The sequence below is a fragment of the Macrobrachium rosenbergii genome, chromosome 27 (genome assembly GCF_040412425.1).
Source record: "Macrobrachium rosenbergii isolate ZJJX-2024 chromosome 27, ASM4041242v1, whole genome shotgun sequence".
Taxonomy (NCBI): domain Eukaryota; kingdom Metazoa; phylum Arthropoda; class Malacostraca; order Decapoda; family Palaemonidae; genus Macrobrachium; species Macrobrachium rosenbergii.
The window spans coordinates 42,292,009-42,309,508 of NC_089767.1; the positions used below are offsets into that span (position 1 = coordinate 42,292,009).

General features: G+C 37.9%; 1 protein-coding gene across 3 annotated transcripts in view; it reads left to right on the top strand.

Moving 5' to 3' along the window:
• Positions 1-13,364: 13,364 nt before the first annotated feature.
• Positions 13,365-17,500, top strand: part of pasha (partner of drosha) — a 193,222-nt gene continuing 189,086 nt past the window's right edge. For 2 of the 3 annotated variants that reach the window (XM_067129729.1, XM_067129733.1), the window contains exon 1: positions 13,384-13,541. The gene's annotated coding sequence lies outside the window, so the exon portion shown is untranslated. Of the gene's footprint in view, positions 13,542-17,500 lie in introns of all 3 variants that reach the window. The other variant, XM_067129731.1, reaches the window with a different exon arrangement.

Genomic DNA, 17,500 nt, shown 5'->3' on the forward strand with positions numbered 1-17,500 from the left:
GTACGAAGTCGCTTAATGGGCGAGAAGTTCCTTTTTTGGCGCAAGCCACGTGACTGGAGCGCAAATAAGCAAATGGGTTATTTGTGAATGAACTGATACAATCTTACGCTATGTCAATTTTGAATTAATCCATCGCGTAGCCGATTTGCCTTAAACTGAACTGGAGGCTTCGATCCACGATTACTTTGTGAATTGAATGGAATATAGAATTTAGGCCAAAGGCCAAGCACTGGGACCTATGAGGTCATTCAGCGCTGAAACGGAAACTTACAGTAAGAAGGTTTGAAAGGTGTAACAGGAGGAAAACCTCAAAGCAGTTGTTAGGAGAGGGTGGAAAGTATAAGATGGAAGAAAATGAATATGAAAGGAGGTACAGCAAAAGATACGACAGGGGTTGCAGCTATGGGCCCAAAGGCACGCTGCAGAGAACCTCAAGTGATGCCTACAGTGCACCGCACGAGGTGCACTGATGAACCCTAATCACACGGAACAAGCACACCAAAGGGGTCACTGACTTGAAATTCTTTAAACTTCCAAAGAATGCTGGTTTCAACCTCCCACCGCAGCAGACCCTACACTGCGGCAGTAACTGATCATGAAACAGAGCCAGTGATTGTTCATCGCCCTTGGGGAGACGCGAACCACCAAACCAGCGGACTAGCTAAAACATTCAAACTCTTGCACTCCTTCAATTCCGCAAGGTGATAATCCCATTCATTACAACTTCCTACCATCAGGTGGCGCCACCCGAAAACACTCGATCTTCCAGCACCTGAGCACTTGTTTTCCTGTCAAGTATTCCCGCACCTTCATAACTCATAATGATAACGTCCCCAACCCCCTTTCTCCGCCCCCTTTCCTCACATACTCCTCCCCCCCTACTCGTAGAAGACTGCCGTCAGGGTAATGCCTGAAGACAGTTCGCCATCCAAGATCTGTCTGACTGGGGAACGGGCTGTTGTTGTTTTTGGTGTCGAGAGAGAGAGAGAAAGAGAGAGACAGAGAGAGGCTGAGTGACGATAATTAACGCCGAGCTGTTGTTGAAAATCGAGAGAGAGAGAGAGAGAGAGAGAGAGAGAGAGAGAGAGAGAGAGAGAGAGAGAGAGAGAGAGAGAGGTGAACCGTACATACGATCCTACGATCATTAGCTATGAAACTTTCGGTTGAAACGAACCACTTTCCCAAAGTCTTTCATGTTCGTCTTTCAGGAATTTAACTACATCTCCTCTCTCTCTCTCTCTCTCTCTCTCTCTCACATACACATATACACACTCATGATGCTTAATGGTATACACACGTATACACACAAGTATATATAATATATATAAATATACATATATACAGTATATATATTATATATATATATATATATATATATATATATATATATATATATATATATATATATATATATATATATATATATATATGTATATGTGTGTGTGTATGTATGCATGTAAGTGTGTGTGCGTGTTAAGGTACAAGATGACAAACAATACCGGTCTAATTCCATTGACATCCCATTATCACGCAAATGCAGCAACTGCATGAGGACCCATTGTTTACTCTATAGTATTATCCCTCCATTCACAAATTCTAATCACATCTATCTCTCGTCCTCGAAGACCTTAATGGTCAGAAAATCTATTCCCTAAATCCCATATAACTCCTCATTCAAAATAAAAAAGTTATTAAGAAAGGTCTCGGTAGAAAATCTCGAACGGACGCCAATCTTTTTTCTTTTGTCTTTGATGTTGTGGGCGGTGGGGGGTGGGGTGGGGGTGGGGGTGGGGTGGGGGTTTACAAAACTTCAAACATCATCCTTATCATTTCGCCTGGGAAACATCAAAGGTACCATACGCCTTTACAATGGCACTTAAAAAGAGTGGATTTTTTTTTTTCATCTGTTCTTCTCTAACTGGCGATAATAATCTTGCGTCGTGACCAACCCGGCCCAGGGAGAGAAAGACCGAGGCAAAAATACCGACCACTGCAAGATTTCCCAGATATCTGTCAATAGATCGCATCTTCGTAACCCCAGTTTGACACGGTTCTCAAGACTGACTTACAAGCGAAATTCGCCCGACGATTAGGAGGACATAAAGCCTAAATTGCAAGCGTTTATTTAACATCTCTAGTATTATATATTAAGCTTGTCATTGTGGCAAGGATTATATAATATGCTTATCACACTGGCATGTATTATATATTATGCTTATCACTGTTGCAAGCCCTCATTCACTGGACGAATGGGGAAATACATCATCTACTTACTTTCAAAATTATCTTAAAAATCTAAGCAAGAATAAGTAGCACTTTTACGAAATTACAGATTTTATATCAATATAAAATTGCTTCAAGGGGGGCGGGGAGGAGAGAGACCCATAATTTTAAAAAATCAATTATTTCATTAAGACTAGAATGGTAATTTACAAGGCATCCACTAAATGCAAGAAGCAAGTTCTACTAATAGATAGTGGAAATAGACCACTGATTCTCAAACTGGATGTCACAAACGGTACCTAGGGGTGCCGCAAGATTGTCATGAATTCTGTCTTGGCCAGATCATCTCAATGAACATTTGTAAAAAAAAAAAAAAAGTTTGCAGAAGTCTTCATAAAATTATCAGTGTGTCCACTCTAATTATGATTATCTGATTATTCTGATATGCTCTTTGTTTCTACAGTATATTTCTGCATGTACAGCTGTGCTGATTTTGGTTTGAGTATGGATAATAATTTTATTCATTCTATTCATATGTTAAATCAGTTTCAATTCAGTATTATACAGAGCAAGACCCTTCAAAGGCCACAGATTTTCCACCCCTTCGGTCCCTCAGGTAAGCTCAGGTAACAAATATCCCTCATGATGTTGAAGGTGGGCGGTAGGTTGTAGCAGCACCATACCTACTTTTACTGAGATAACCCCTAGGGGACGAACAGGGAAAATCCTGTCAATAAGCCTCTGGTATATCCGGCGACAAGAGAATCTGTTAAAGAAGATCCAGGGTCTTAACGACTAAAGACTTATAGGGCCTGACGTTAAGACCACAAAGGCTCAGAGAATTTTTTTCTGTACAGCAACCATGACACAGAGAACAAAATTTGAGAAAAAGAACACTTACGGTTACAGACAAGCTCAGAAAACTTTTTCTGAACAACTACCATAACACAGAGAACAAAATTTGAGAAGAGGAACACTTACGGTTAGAGACAAGCTCAGAGAACTTTTTTCTGAGCCGCAACTATAACACAACAGAACAAAATATGAGAGAAGGGGATAAGAGAAGGAAAGGAAGAACACAGAGAAGCTCAGAGAACTTTTTCTGAACCGGAACCATACCACAGAGAACAAAATTTGAGAAGAACACTTACGGTTACAGAGAAGCTCAGTGAACTTTTTCTGAACCGGAACCATAACACAACAGAACAAAATCTGAGAAGGGAATAACAGAAGGAAAGAATAAATGAGTACGATAACTTCCCAAAACTCTCCGACAGACCAGTGACAGCAAAGATGGCGGGAGAAGCAGAAACAAGATGGCCCCAGCTGAATAACACGCAATCAAAGCTTACAAGTCAATGTATAGGAAATTTCATAATCTCTAAAATATAGATTTTAATAACCACTAACAGAGGAGAGAACGTACGCTTGAGTGATGGATCAGGAACACAGTAAAGGATTAGGAAAAGTGTCAGATATTGTTCAGAGGCAAAACGCTATCTGAAGGATTATTGAAAAGCTGTCAATACAGCAATTAGGGAGTTCAGTGTCACAGCTGGACATGAAAGTAACTCAGTGACAGTCAAGAAATACGATAAAAAAAGATAACTTCAGCTGCAAAGCTGTATAATCAATCAACTTGAATAAGGAGACAACAATAAACGGTTGCATAATGCTGTAATAAAAACGGCTATCCACTGAAAAGGATTTCCAAGCCGTTTTTTATGAGTATATATATGTAATAATAACACTTAAGAACACGGCATCCTTGTAATGTAATTTACTGAACGGCGCTTTCTTAAAACCCTCCTCGAACAATGTTAACATCCAATATTAACATTCCGGACTGAGTCCCAACAACCGTGCCTGAACATTATATTGAAACCGTTTTTAATTCCTGTTCGTTTATTAAATTGAAACCGTTATTAATTCCTGTTTGATGACTAAATTGAAACCGTTTTTAATTCCTGTTCGATTAAAATTTTGAAACCGTTTTTAATTCCTGTTCGATTATTAAATTGAAACCGTTTTTAATTCCTGTTCGATTAATAAACTGAAACCGTTTTTAATTCCTGTTCGATTGTTAAATTGAAACCGTTTTTAATTCCTGTTCGCTGATTAAACTGAAACCGTTTTTAATTCCTGTTCAATTACCATATTAAAACCGTCTTTAATTCCAGTTCGTTTCGAAATGATATCGTCAGTTCCTGAGTTCTAAGAGCCAGCGCAGCGGTCAGATTAACACCCGAGAGTATTGCTGGGGCAGAATAAAACCGTTTTTCTTTTTCTCTTTCATTTATCTCTTCAGCTGATAACCCTTACGGACAGAGCCAACAGGAATTAACCTCCAGAGAGAGACAAGTTCCAGGAGAAGGTGATAAATGAATAAATATGAGGGAATGAAAAATAAAACCGATACACCTGAAATTCAGGAGTAATTTTTCCAGGGTTGGTTGATAAGGAGATACCTGACTTGAACTGAGAGAGAGTCGCGTCAGGCCACCCCAAAAACCCACCCACACACCACCCCCACCCCCAAAAAAAAACAGGTTTTAAAGGGCGTACAATAGTATTCTTGACATCCTTCCAGTGCTATTGGGAAAAGAATCCTCCTATTGTAATGGCTATTTTCAAAAGCTCACTCAACGAGCAAAAGTTAATACTCTATACTAAATGATGAGGAAAAGTTAAATGATTACAGAGAGAGAGAGAGAGAGAGAGAGAGAGAGAGAGAGAGAGAGAGAGAGAGAAACTGTTAATTTTATGATGTACACAGAGCGGAATACGTTTTCCATTCATGCCGGCTATTCCAAGAGAGAGAGAGAGAGAGAGAGAGAGAGAGAGAGAGAGAGAGAGAGAGAGAGAGAGGCTTAATTTTAGCATGTGATGTACACAGAACGAAATATATATACATTACTTGTAATACTCTTAACATTTCTGACTTTTGCTGTAAACCATTCATGCCGGCTATTCTGACAGAGAGAGAGAGAGAGAGAGAGAGAGAGAGAGAGAGAGAGAGAGAGAGAGAGAGAGAGAGAATGTAATCTGAAACTCATTCACGGAAACGGAAGTCGAGCGTGGCAATGATTCCCGGACACGCTTAATGGAGCTCGCACCGCCGTCTCTTAGGTGAATTAACTAAGAGACTCAGTTATAAACAAGACATTTATAATTCCTCTCAGACAATTCTGGTGCCGAGGTTGGTTAACGGTTCACGAACTCACAAAGGCAACAGGATTTTCCACGAGTAACCTTTCGTTTGAATCAACATCTGAGAGTCCATGGGGAGGGACGCGCGAGCGCGCGCACACACACACACACACGTATACATATATTGAGAGAGAGAGAGAGAGAGAGAGAGAGAGAGAGAGAGAGAGAGCTGAATAAGCTTCCGATCATATGCAGCTATTCCTGTAGGCCTATACTATTATCTGCTACCGTTCTATAGAAAGCCATTTCTCTATAGACTGGTATATAGCTGATCAAATTATGAAGAGAGCTCTACTCGACAAGGAATGCTTATCCAATAACATTCTTAGTTCCTAATTGGCTCTGTGTATACATACATACATACACACACATTTTATACATTACACAGGCAAAACGGACAGCATAACAATAAACGCCACGCCATGACGGCGACATATTTCAAAACAAACATTGGGGCGTTTGTCACGCTCTGATCATATAACTATATTACTTTTTCGCAACGCCCATTCACGTCGAAACAAAGCATACTGTGTAAATTTGACATTAAAAAGTCATAGAGTATTCCAACACAATTCAAAAATGCTGCCACTGTGACCGATGACCAAGTTCATTTACACCGGTTTCGAAAGGCTACCCATTAAACGATTCCACCTCACTGTGTTATATTAACATTTGTGCTTTATGGTTTAAACAAATAACCGTTTTCGTTTTTGGATATAATATCAAATCGACGCATAAAACAATTATTGTCAATTAGGTCTAGCTAGTTTCATGTTGGCCCTAGCCTCCAAACAATTGTCAGTTAGGTCAGATACTATCTCAGCCCTTCCAAACAATTATTGTCAGTTACGGTCTTCAAACAATTGTCAGTTGGTCTGGTAGATTCTGTTGCAAAGATGCTTCCATTCAAACAATTATTGTCAGTTATGGTCTATCCAAACAATTACTGAGATACTACTAGATTCATGTTATATTCAAAAAGATACTCAAATTTAACCATCCAAACAATTGTCAGTTAGGTCTAGATACTAGATTCACGTTTCAAACCATCCAAACAACTATTGATTCGATAATTCACGTTGCAAAGATTTGACAAACAATTGTCAGTTAGAATACTCAGATTCACGTATGCTTAAGTTTGAAACAGAAATTAGACATAATGGGTATTAGTCTAACTATAATATTTCATGAGTTTATTTACCGTTGCTGTAATCATTACTGGCCAATTAAATCTGTATATACGTATATATATATATATATATATATATATATATATATATATATATATATATATATATATATATATATTTTTTTTTTTATCCTATACGAACATATAACAATACAAAGATCTGTCACTTCGTTGTAGCAATCATTTGTTTTTATTCGTCCCGTAATGTGGATGCGTCTGGAACCTTGAATCACGCTTTGAATTAGTTTAAAGTATATATAAAGTGTTCGTTCACATTATTCACTTATTGGGAAACATATTATGCATCCAAGATTTATCCACCCATTGACTAATAATTATATATACCGGACTGTAGTTACAAGTTCAGTGATAAAGACTTACGAGGTAAAAAATGTCAGGAACACAGAAAATGGGAAAATCAGAAAACGGGAACCCACTAAGACGGTTAAAACGGACTAATTAAAAACGAAATAAAAATAAAGCGATAAACACTTCATCAAAAACATTTAAATACTGCAAAGCACATCATCAGACCAGTGGCAACCGATAGCACCCTGCCACTTTCCGGAAGTGGAGCAGATAAGCCATCATCCCACACTCGCAAGGAATTTTTTATAAACACATTGAAAGGGGAAATGAGATCTGGTGATACGGAATATGCAAATAAAATATCGCGTCGACATGCGGATTTTTCGTCTCGCTGATGCTACAGCGTTCGTTTTTTTTTTTTTTTCCCCGCCATTTTCACCCCTGGCGTCGGTCGACCGTGTCATGAGGGGGAGATGCGGTTTCAAATAACTTTGTAGCTATTTAGAATTTTCGGTTCAAAGCCTCCGTCAGTATTTCACATTCGCAGGGGAATATTTTTATCAAGGGTTTTATGAAGTATGTTTACTAAGTATGGTGAAAAAGTCACCACATACCACACACACACACACACACACACACACACACACACACACACATATATATATATATATATATATATATATATATATATATATATATATATATATATATATATATATATATATATATATAGCTGACCAACCTGGCGCTGCCCGGAAAAACTCTGAATGACAACCGATAAACTCTCTCTCTCTTTCCCTCTTTCTCCTCCCTAACACTCCCTCTACTCTCTCTCTCTCTCTCTCTCGCTCTTTCTCTGACTCTTTCCCTCTTTCTCCTCCCTATCACCACCCCTACTCTCTCTCTCTCTCTCACTCTCTCCCTTTTCTGTTAAGACAGTTGCTTCAATTACATTGTCCAGCATTTTTTATATTTTACATTTCACTCCTTCTCAACCCACACACGTATTGGAGCAAAACCTGGACTTACAAGGGCGTTGGGAGCATTACTATTCATCTCAGCGACCTCGAAAACTATGGATTTAACACAATATCTGTAATTTTTTACTTTTTTTTCCACCCCCTCCCACCTCCCCCTTCTTATCGGGGCTGAACTTGGACTTAAAGGGCATCAGGAGTGTCACCATTCATCTCAGCGACCTCAAAAACTGTGGATTAGACACTAATATCTGTCGACTTCGGTTAATTTTACATGTCATCATCCCCTTTGGTGCCAGTGATGTCTTACACAACCCCCCCCCCACAGTATTCTTTTCCAGATAGTAAGTCATAAGTATATCGAAATGAGGTATGATAAATTCACAGAGTTTATTTAGTTACTAAGTCTACGGGCAGAACCAGCCCCATTTCAGGGAAGCCCTTCCCACCCCAACCCTTTTTGGCGCCCCTTGGTGATGTCTTACCCCCACAGTATTCTTTTCCAGATAGTATGTCATATGAATACCAAGTTTGGTTGAAATTGCTCAATGCATTTCAGAGTTATGCTGGAACATACACACACACACACACACATACATAATACATACATCTATGTATACATATATATACACACAATTATGTGGTGATGATACAGAGTCCCGCATGACTACACAAGGTAAAATACACCCTGCAAGAAATGTGTGTATGTGTGTGTGTTACTGGACCTTACATCACCAGGGAAGGTGGGAAATAGTACGTTAGGTGGTACGGAATTCCCATTCAGGAAGTGTACAGTAAGGCTTAGAGGACTAATCAGATTTGCTGACCTTCGCGTCCGCAACACCACACGACAACACAACACTACGAAACAATCTGAAAAATTGTGAATAGAAAAGAACATAGAATTTCAGCCAAAGGCCAAACGCTGGCACCTATGAGGTCATTCAGCGCTGAAGGGGAAACTTGACAGTAAGAAGGTTTGACAGGTGTAACAGGAGGAAAACATCGCGGCTGCACTATGAAATCATTGTTAGAGAGGGTGGAAAGTCAGACGGAAGAAAGGGAATATGAACGGAAGTACAGTAAAATCTGAAAAATTGTGAAAACTTGAAAATAAATGGTACTTACATTATTCACAGCAGGACAGCAAAGAATATGTTCAGAGTTACCTGCAAAAACAGAAAAGATTAAAACGAATTATTCTTATTTTATACATTATATATATATATATATATATATATATATATATATATATATATATATATATATATATATATATATATATATATATGGTGGAATCAGCTTTGATTAAACAAAGAAACACCACGAATCTTTCAAGAGGTGCGTGGGATTCAGATATTTTTATAGATAAAATCTTCCTCCAACCAGCGATTAAGAAGATTAGAGAGAAATTGTCAATTGGAGTGACGTAACGGCTGACCTATGGACCTTCTGGTATGAGTACCGCTTTTCTGTAACGTTTTCTCATTCACTATTTGCCTGAGGAGAGAGACAGTTTGGTCTCTGAAATATAGCCTTTATTTTCCACATTTTGGCGTTTGTATGGGCTCCTTGCATTTGATATATATGTATACTATATATACATAGAGTAAAAAAAAATTTCCAACTTATATGTTGTTCATTTCTGGAGAGAGAGAGAGAGAGAGAGAGAGAGAGAGAGAGAGAGAGAGAGAGAGAGAGAGAGAGAGAGAGAGAGAGAGAGAGAGCTGGGGGTTTAGGAGGAATGTATATATAACAAAGCAGTTGTAGCATATCAGTCCCAATGAATAAAACATGAGCTCAGTAAAAGACAGCCAAGTACACAGTCCACTCAAATGCCAAGATAAAGGTGCACAGCCTCTATGATATAGCCTACACCTGTCCTTTCTCACGCAACATAGCAAGGGGGGAAATGTCCTTAAAATGTGACCTCTCGACAACTAATGTTTAGCTATTATTATTATTATCATTATTATGCAGATGAAACCTATTCATATAGAACAAGCCCACCAAAGGGGCCACTGACTTGAGATTCAAGCTTCCAAAGAATATTAAGGTGTTCATTAGGAAGAAGTAAGAGTAGGTAACGGGAAATACTGAAAGAAGAGACTCCAATTACTCAAAAATAAAAAATAAATTAATAAATTAATTTAGATAAAAATGTATTAAAATGCAAGGAGAATGGTATCATGGTAGTCGTGCATTGCACCTTCGCTTGAATTTCTCAAATTCCAACTGCACGACATACTCTGGGAGGCTGTTCCAGTCCAGTGGCGTGAGGAACAAAGGACCTCTGGAACTGAGAAGTTCGATAAGCGAGACACATTGACACAAGTATTAAGACTGACACTGGTGTACCACTTCAATTAACACCTCGAGTTTTATCTGCTGACGTAACGTTAAGTCAGAGATATAAATCCACAATCCGATTACCAGTAATTAATCCATCGAACAAAGGCTATCGATTAGAGCAGTTATAACTAATGCAAACAAATGGCAAATAGACGATAGCTCTTCTCCACAGACAATCTCTCTTGCTTTCTTTGTCGCAATTACAATCACAATCATCGGAGCAATTTAAGAGGAGATTTCCAATGTATTTTAACAAGTAAGCAAAAGAATAGTTAATGTGGGTATCACGAACACACACACACACACGCCAGTAATTGAACTGAACTGATTGTAGAATTTAGGCCAAAGGCCAAGCACTGGGACCTATGAGGTCATTCATCGCTGAAACGAAAATTCACAGTACAAGGTTTGAAAGGTGTAACATGAGGAAAACCTCGCAGTTGTTAGGAGAGAATATGAAAGGAGGTACAGTAAAAGGAACGAAAGGGGTTGCAGCTAGGGGCCGAAGGCAAACTTTAAAGAACCTTAAGTAACGCCTACAGCGCACAGCATGAGGTGCACTGACGACACTACCTAATCCCCTACGGGGAACACGGCAGTAATCCATTTCCTTTAGGCTAATATCAGAGGCTGCTCGCTTTTCAGTATTCAACTGTTGAGTCAATTTCATTGGCATTTAATATCGCCTTCTAAATATAAACCCAGTATCAATTGTATTCTACAGATTATAAACGTTTTCTTGCATGCACAGTTTTGGAAAATCGTAAACTGAGGTAATTTCAGGGTACTGTATGAAAAATATGAGGAAAAAATCATTTGGATCAGAATTTTTTTTTGTCACTGAATTTAGGAACACTAATATTTTTAGATACAGTAAATAAATCCCTGTTTGACCTTTTGTGTCATTCTCTTGTATCAGTAAGCTGATTCTTAACTCAATTTGCCTTCCTAATTCGATACCTAATTGGTTTAATCTTAGCTCGTGCTTGCATTGCAACTAGAGAAGATCATTATCTTTACTTTCTTCCAAAGGTCAGATACCCTTTAACCTATTCTGACCCCAACCAACTTTTTAAATCTTATATTTATTCATTCCACTTGTCGTTTCAAATGAAAATATTTAGTAGTCTTAATCCTTTGTAAATCTCCCAAAATCCCAGGACAGCAGCAGAGCAGATATCTCACTAACTATAAATGAAAGCTAACAATTCCCCCCTTAATAAAATTCCTACAGTCAAGAAAGAAGGGCTAGGAGGAGAATGAAGAAATGGAAAGTTAAACGGTTGATTGATTGATTGATTACGTCTATTAAAACTGGCGTCACAACAAGTTAAGAGGTTAAAACTGCTGACTGGTTAAGATCGTTGACTGTTTGCAAAGTATACGCAGCCTAAGTAAAATTGAAAAGGCGAGAAAGTGGATATATATATATATATATATATATATATATATATATATATATATATATATATATATATATATATATATATATATATGTACATTCATATCTAAGATATACATACATGCATATAGAGAGAGAGAGAGAGAGAGAGAGAGAGAGAGAGAGAGAGAGAGAGACGGAACTTCTGATGTGGCTGATGGCCACGACACGGATCAAACACAAAATTGGATGTAAGCTAGGCTTCACAAGTTGATGGCTCGGCCTACGCCATTCTACAACATTTCCTGCTTCCTACACAGCTCGGGCTTTCAAATGCCCCAGCTAATATCGTCTGACATCAATCACTGCCAAACCTTTATTGACGAAATGGGGCGACTGATGTCGAAAGACAGAGCGAACCCTCCAACATCTCCAAATATTTTGCCCACGAAATATATACGTAAAACGCACAAAGGACTAGGATTTGGCCAATATACAACATTTTTTTTTAACCTCGTCTTCTCAAACATGAAAAATACTGTAACCCTAATAATAAAATAGAGTCTGTCACATCAGTAAAGATAAGCGCCAATAAATTTAAAACACCTGGCACACAAATATAGTATTTCAAATATGTTTGCTCGAACCGGCTGGGATAAAACAGTTAAAATATGGCGTAAGCGATCAGATAAAACGAAAAGCATCTGATATTGAATGAACCACAATGCTTTCGTTTCTAGAGTTTATGAATAATCATACCGAACAATATTTCCGTTGTGAACCATGTCAAGATTTTCTTGTGGGAAAATAATCACACGGTAACAAAACAATTGTTAAAACGTCTATGATAAACGTGGCAAATGGCTGTACTGCAATTCTTATTGCATTCCTCGAATTCTTCAGGTTACTAAAATAAACTAAAAACGCAGAATACTCGAAATAAAACCGATATAGCCTACGGTGAATTTACGTCATCTTGCATTTTTTCTCGCTGATACTAGAGTAAATTAAAGACTAAAAATGTAACCCAAATTCTGACGAAGTAAATGAACGAGTCCTAGGCTTCTGCCATCCGCCATGCTAGTATGGCGGGCTAAGCTTATCAATGTTAAACCAAATTATGAAAGATTTCTTCCAAAGTTCCGAGACTTTAGCCTTGGCTATGGTTAAAATGTACTTCAACAATGATGAATGTCCATTATATCAATTTGTTTCATACTCTAACGGCATAAATCTAGGCTTAATCTCTAATGTTTGATTGCAGGGGTACTTATGGAATCCAAGTCATGAAGGTATGGTAACAGAACCCTTACGATAAATACTTCAAATTTCCTCTTCATAACTAATTATCATCTGCATTATTACTCACCGTTGCTAGACGTGCCTAACCTTGGATTTTACGTGGTTTAAAACCGACTTTTTTTTACGCGTTAAATAGGCGTAAACTATGAACAAACACTGACTTATCGTACAACTGGACATCTTTCAACACATGTCAAAACAAACACCTTCGACGAGAGGTATCTGTAATGTTTCTTTTGAAAACTTAATTTTTACATACATATTCGGTAACATTTTTTATGGTATAATATTTAAATCAATTTAAAAATTAGGAAAATACAGATTGGTAACCATAAAAATCACATTTTCATAATATATAACTCGTAGATGCAAAATAACTGTGAAGGAAGTTCGTTACAATACCATAAATGACTATCACGTCACGTAATGACACACCCTTGGAGGACCGTTGTCTTCGGAAAGTTATTTACTAGCTTTTTGAGATATTAAAATTACGCCTTTTATATATTTTTATGTTATGTGAAGTGAACTGACGTAATATTTTCGAGTTTTCCATTGGCGTGTTATTTGTCACGTGCCACAGCGGAAAATAGTAAAGGTAAATGAACATAAAGGTCTCCTATAACATTTTTTACGTCATATTTGTAAATAAACAAAGTCGCTTAGGACCATGTGGTTTTGAAGTTGGAATTATATTTAGCCCAAATTACGTTGTACTTATTAGAATTTGGTTTTAGGCCTCATGGTTATGTCACTAGGTAGTATAGGCCTATGCCTAATTAATTCATACCTTGTAATCTCCCTGCTTTGGCCCACAAAGGATGCCGATTGTATGCTATACTAACATCCGTCTAGGGAGGCATAAATGGCTGAGTGAAAAGCGAATTTGTATCCTAATCTAGCCTTCTGTAACCTAACCTAACCTCCTAACCTAACCTAGGCCCCGTAGCCTACTTGACCGGGAAGGATTAAATGCATTTTACACAGCACACTGTCTTGCTCCTTCTTATTAAATTTTGGTCCTTGTTAGCTCGTTCAAGCATTAGATCAGATTTTATTTTTAGAGCCACAGAGGCCTAACTTTGTGATAAGTAAGTTTATTGGGTTAGTTTGCATTTTTTCAAAATCCTAGTGGTTATTTTTAAGGCTGAATATAGAGAAGATAATTGCAGCCCATTACAAGAATAAATAACTGTTTTATAAATAATTTTGGATCAAATTATCAGTTCTCAGGAATAAAAGTTGTTCGAAACTCGGACATTTACTTTGCACCAAAAGTAAATAGTATGAGAACTCTCTCTCTCTCTCTCTCTCTCTCTCTCTCTCTCTCTCTCTCTCTCTCTCTCTCTCTCTCTCTCTCTCTGCGAAATAAAAGTTCTTTAACCTTCCAAAATTCATTTTGCACCAGAAATACATAATCTGAGAAATGTGGATTTAGTGCTGACTAACTTAATGCTCTACTAATTTTAATAATGTGCAGTGTATCAGGATCGACTGGTAGTTTCATGATCATTCCCATAAATAGACAGGGGAAATTATTTTAGGCATTTAATCTTAAGCTAATCAGTTTCTAAGTATAAAACCATGTTTGTCGGTAGGATAATCTTTATTAATTGGTCGCAAATTTGGTATAAATTGAGTCTGTTTATATACCTAATAAGGGTGGGGTGACTTAGCTTGCCAGAACCGACAATAATTACTGTCAGTGTTACATTAGGTTAGGCTAGGAAGCATTTTTGTAGGATTACCGATACAAGATTTATTTACTAGTCCAATCCCAACCATGATCTCATATCGTAGGTGCAAGCATGCTTTTTTGAAGTGCATATGCGTTTTCCAGTTAATATTAATGATAATGGTTTAGAGCCCTAGACCGTTAAAGTATAAAAGGGACTGGTACAGTTCTCTATTTCACAGAAAGTCCGAATCCACGAAGCATGTTTTCGTTTTCAAGATTCTCTCTCTCTCTCTCTCTCTCTCTCTCTCTCTCTCTCTCTCTCTCTCTCTCTCTCTCTCTCTCTCTCTCTCTGTAATATATGGCAAAATCTGATTTGAAATTAAGTTTGCTGTAGTAAATAAACGTTGCCTTTACAACTTGATTTCAGTCGATGATTGTATCAATTTAACTACAGGTAGATTTTAATGTAAACTGTATCTTTATAGACTTGTACTTTTAAGCACAATTTCAGGAGATAATTTTCATTGCATGATACGATACATTTACAGTACATTTTATAATGCTTTAAAATCCCGAAGTTCAGGAGATTTTTTCCGAAATTCCTTACAATTACCTGCCACGAAATTTAATGTTTATCAGTTATTTGGCCCAGTTTACCCAGTCTCGGCTTATAAATCAGTTGATTGGCAAACAATTCGGCTGGATGGCCTTCACTTGTGGAAAGACCGAAGCTCACGTTTTGCAGGCGGTCTACCTGCGTGTTTCTACACTCTTTCGCCGTGTTTAGTACTAGCCCTCGGGGATCAAATGTCCCAAAGCGCACTTGATCACATTTGAGGGGCTAGTACTAAACACGGCGAAACACATTTGATCCCCTAGACCGTGTACTGTAGTAGCACCTAATTTCTTCACGTGTGGCAAGCAATTCTAGTCAGTTGTGGGAAATTAGGGTACTCGCGCCTGATTTTCTGAACAATTCAATACTTTTATTACTTTTTACTATCCTTTCTTGAAGAATAGTGTTAAACGAATGCATGAAAAGTGATGGGGACAAGTAGAAAGAGTTGCCATTGTAAGTCTCAGCCACGTTTTGGAGCATTAGGTAGAGGGGAAGGAGTTTAGGCCCATATCCTGCAAAATTCATTTTGCTTCCGTTAGCTTAAGCAATGCAGTAGGCAGCGTGTAGTTAGTGGACTGTAGTAGGTCGCAGAACTGTTGGAGAAGGGCATGGGACTAAGACCCTTTTCCCAGAAGGTTAGGAATCTAGAGAAGTGAAGGTTTCCCTCTGGAACAACCCCTTGATAAAAAATGTCATCAAGGTGTGTCTATATATATGTGTGTGTATTACCCTTTAAACCTATTATGCAATTACTCTTTATAAAGCCCTGCATAGGTCGAAGGTGAATCGTTCGTAACGAAGTCTGCTCGTACTCAGGGTTAATCCTGGAAGTTTTTAATCTAATATGATTGTAGGCGAATTTCGTTTGGTAACTTGAGACGGCACGAGGACAAAAGTTTGCCTTATAAAAGTGCGCTAAACAGATTACCCGTCTTTCTGAAGGCCGGCTTAATGCGATCTCGTCCGGAGCAGGAACAGTTTTCCCGCGATGCTGTTCAGATAACCACAGGACACACGCTCTTCTCTCTCTCTCTCTCTCTCTCTCTCTCTCTCTCTCTCTCTCTCTCTCTCTGTGTGTGTGTGTGTGTGTGTGTGTGTGTGTCTCTCTTACTCTTCTGACTTTAGCTAATATTTTGTGGTGAGGTTCTCTCTCTCTCTCTCTCTCTCTCTTCTTATATGTTACTCTTAACTCTTAGCTATTATTTTGTGATGAGTTCGTTATCTGCATTCCCTTTTCTCCCCTTACCATTATCAACAACTATAGACTAAAACTACCAAGTACATAGCAATTTCGTTCTAATTGTTGATTATATATATATATATATATATATATATATATATATATATATATATATATATATATATTATTTATTCTTCCATGCAGTACACAGTCTTGTCATGTTTAACCAACCCCCCCAAAATCTCTCTACCAACCAATGCATAAAAGTGAGGCTGAACCTCTATTTTTTTTCTCTTTTTTTTTTTTTTTTTACATTTATGAAGAATCAGATTGGATGAATATTCCGCGAAATCTGGCAGAGTTGATACGGCCTCACGTTTCCATTCACACGATACCGGAATATATGTCATCGCGATTAGAGAAAGAGAGAAAATTCTATTCCATGCGGGGATTTGATGAAAACGCCCCGAACTGGACACCAGTTTATTATTATTATTATTATTATTATTATTATTATTATTATTATTATTATTATTATTATTATTATTATTACGAAGGAGAAGTGCCTCTTTGAGGCAAGTTTTGCTGAATAAAGTGGCTGTATTTTGCGAATTGATTTTAGACTGAGTTTTCTCAATTGTAATAATTCGCTTATCCTGCACGTCAATATTTTAGTCAATAATTGTCCAATATTCATATTTCGATGGATAAAACGGCGTATTTCTTACAGCAGTAATTCATTATTATTATTATTATATTTCAGTACATGAAACCTATTCACACGGAACAAGCACACCAATGGTGCCATTGACTTAAAATTCAAGCTTCCAAAGAATATGTCGGTTTCAACCTCCCACCTGAGCATAACCCCCAACACTGCGGCAGTAACTGATCATGATACAGAGCCAGTGATTTTCCACCGCCCTGGAGGAGACGCGAACCCACCCCATCCGCGACATCTGAGCGGCATGCCACGACACTAACCACTACACGTCGCATTTTTATACTTGCCGCTTCCGGGATTTTTGTTCTCAGAACTGATATCCTTTGCTTGAGGGATTCGCGTTGTTTGGGCGCTGA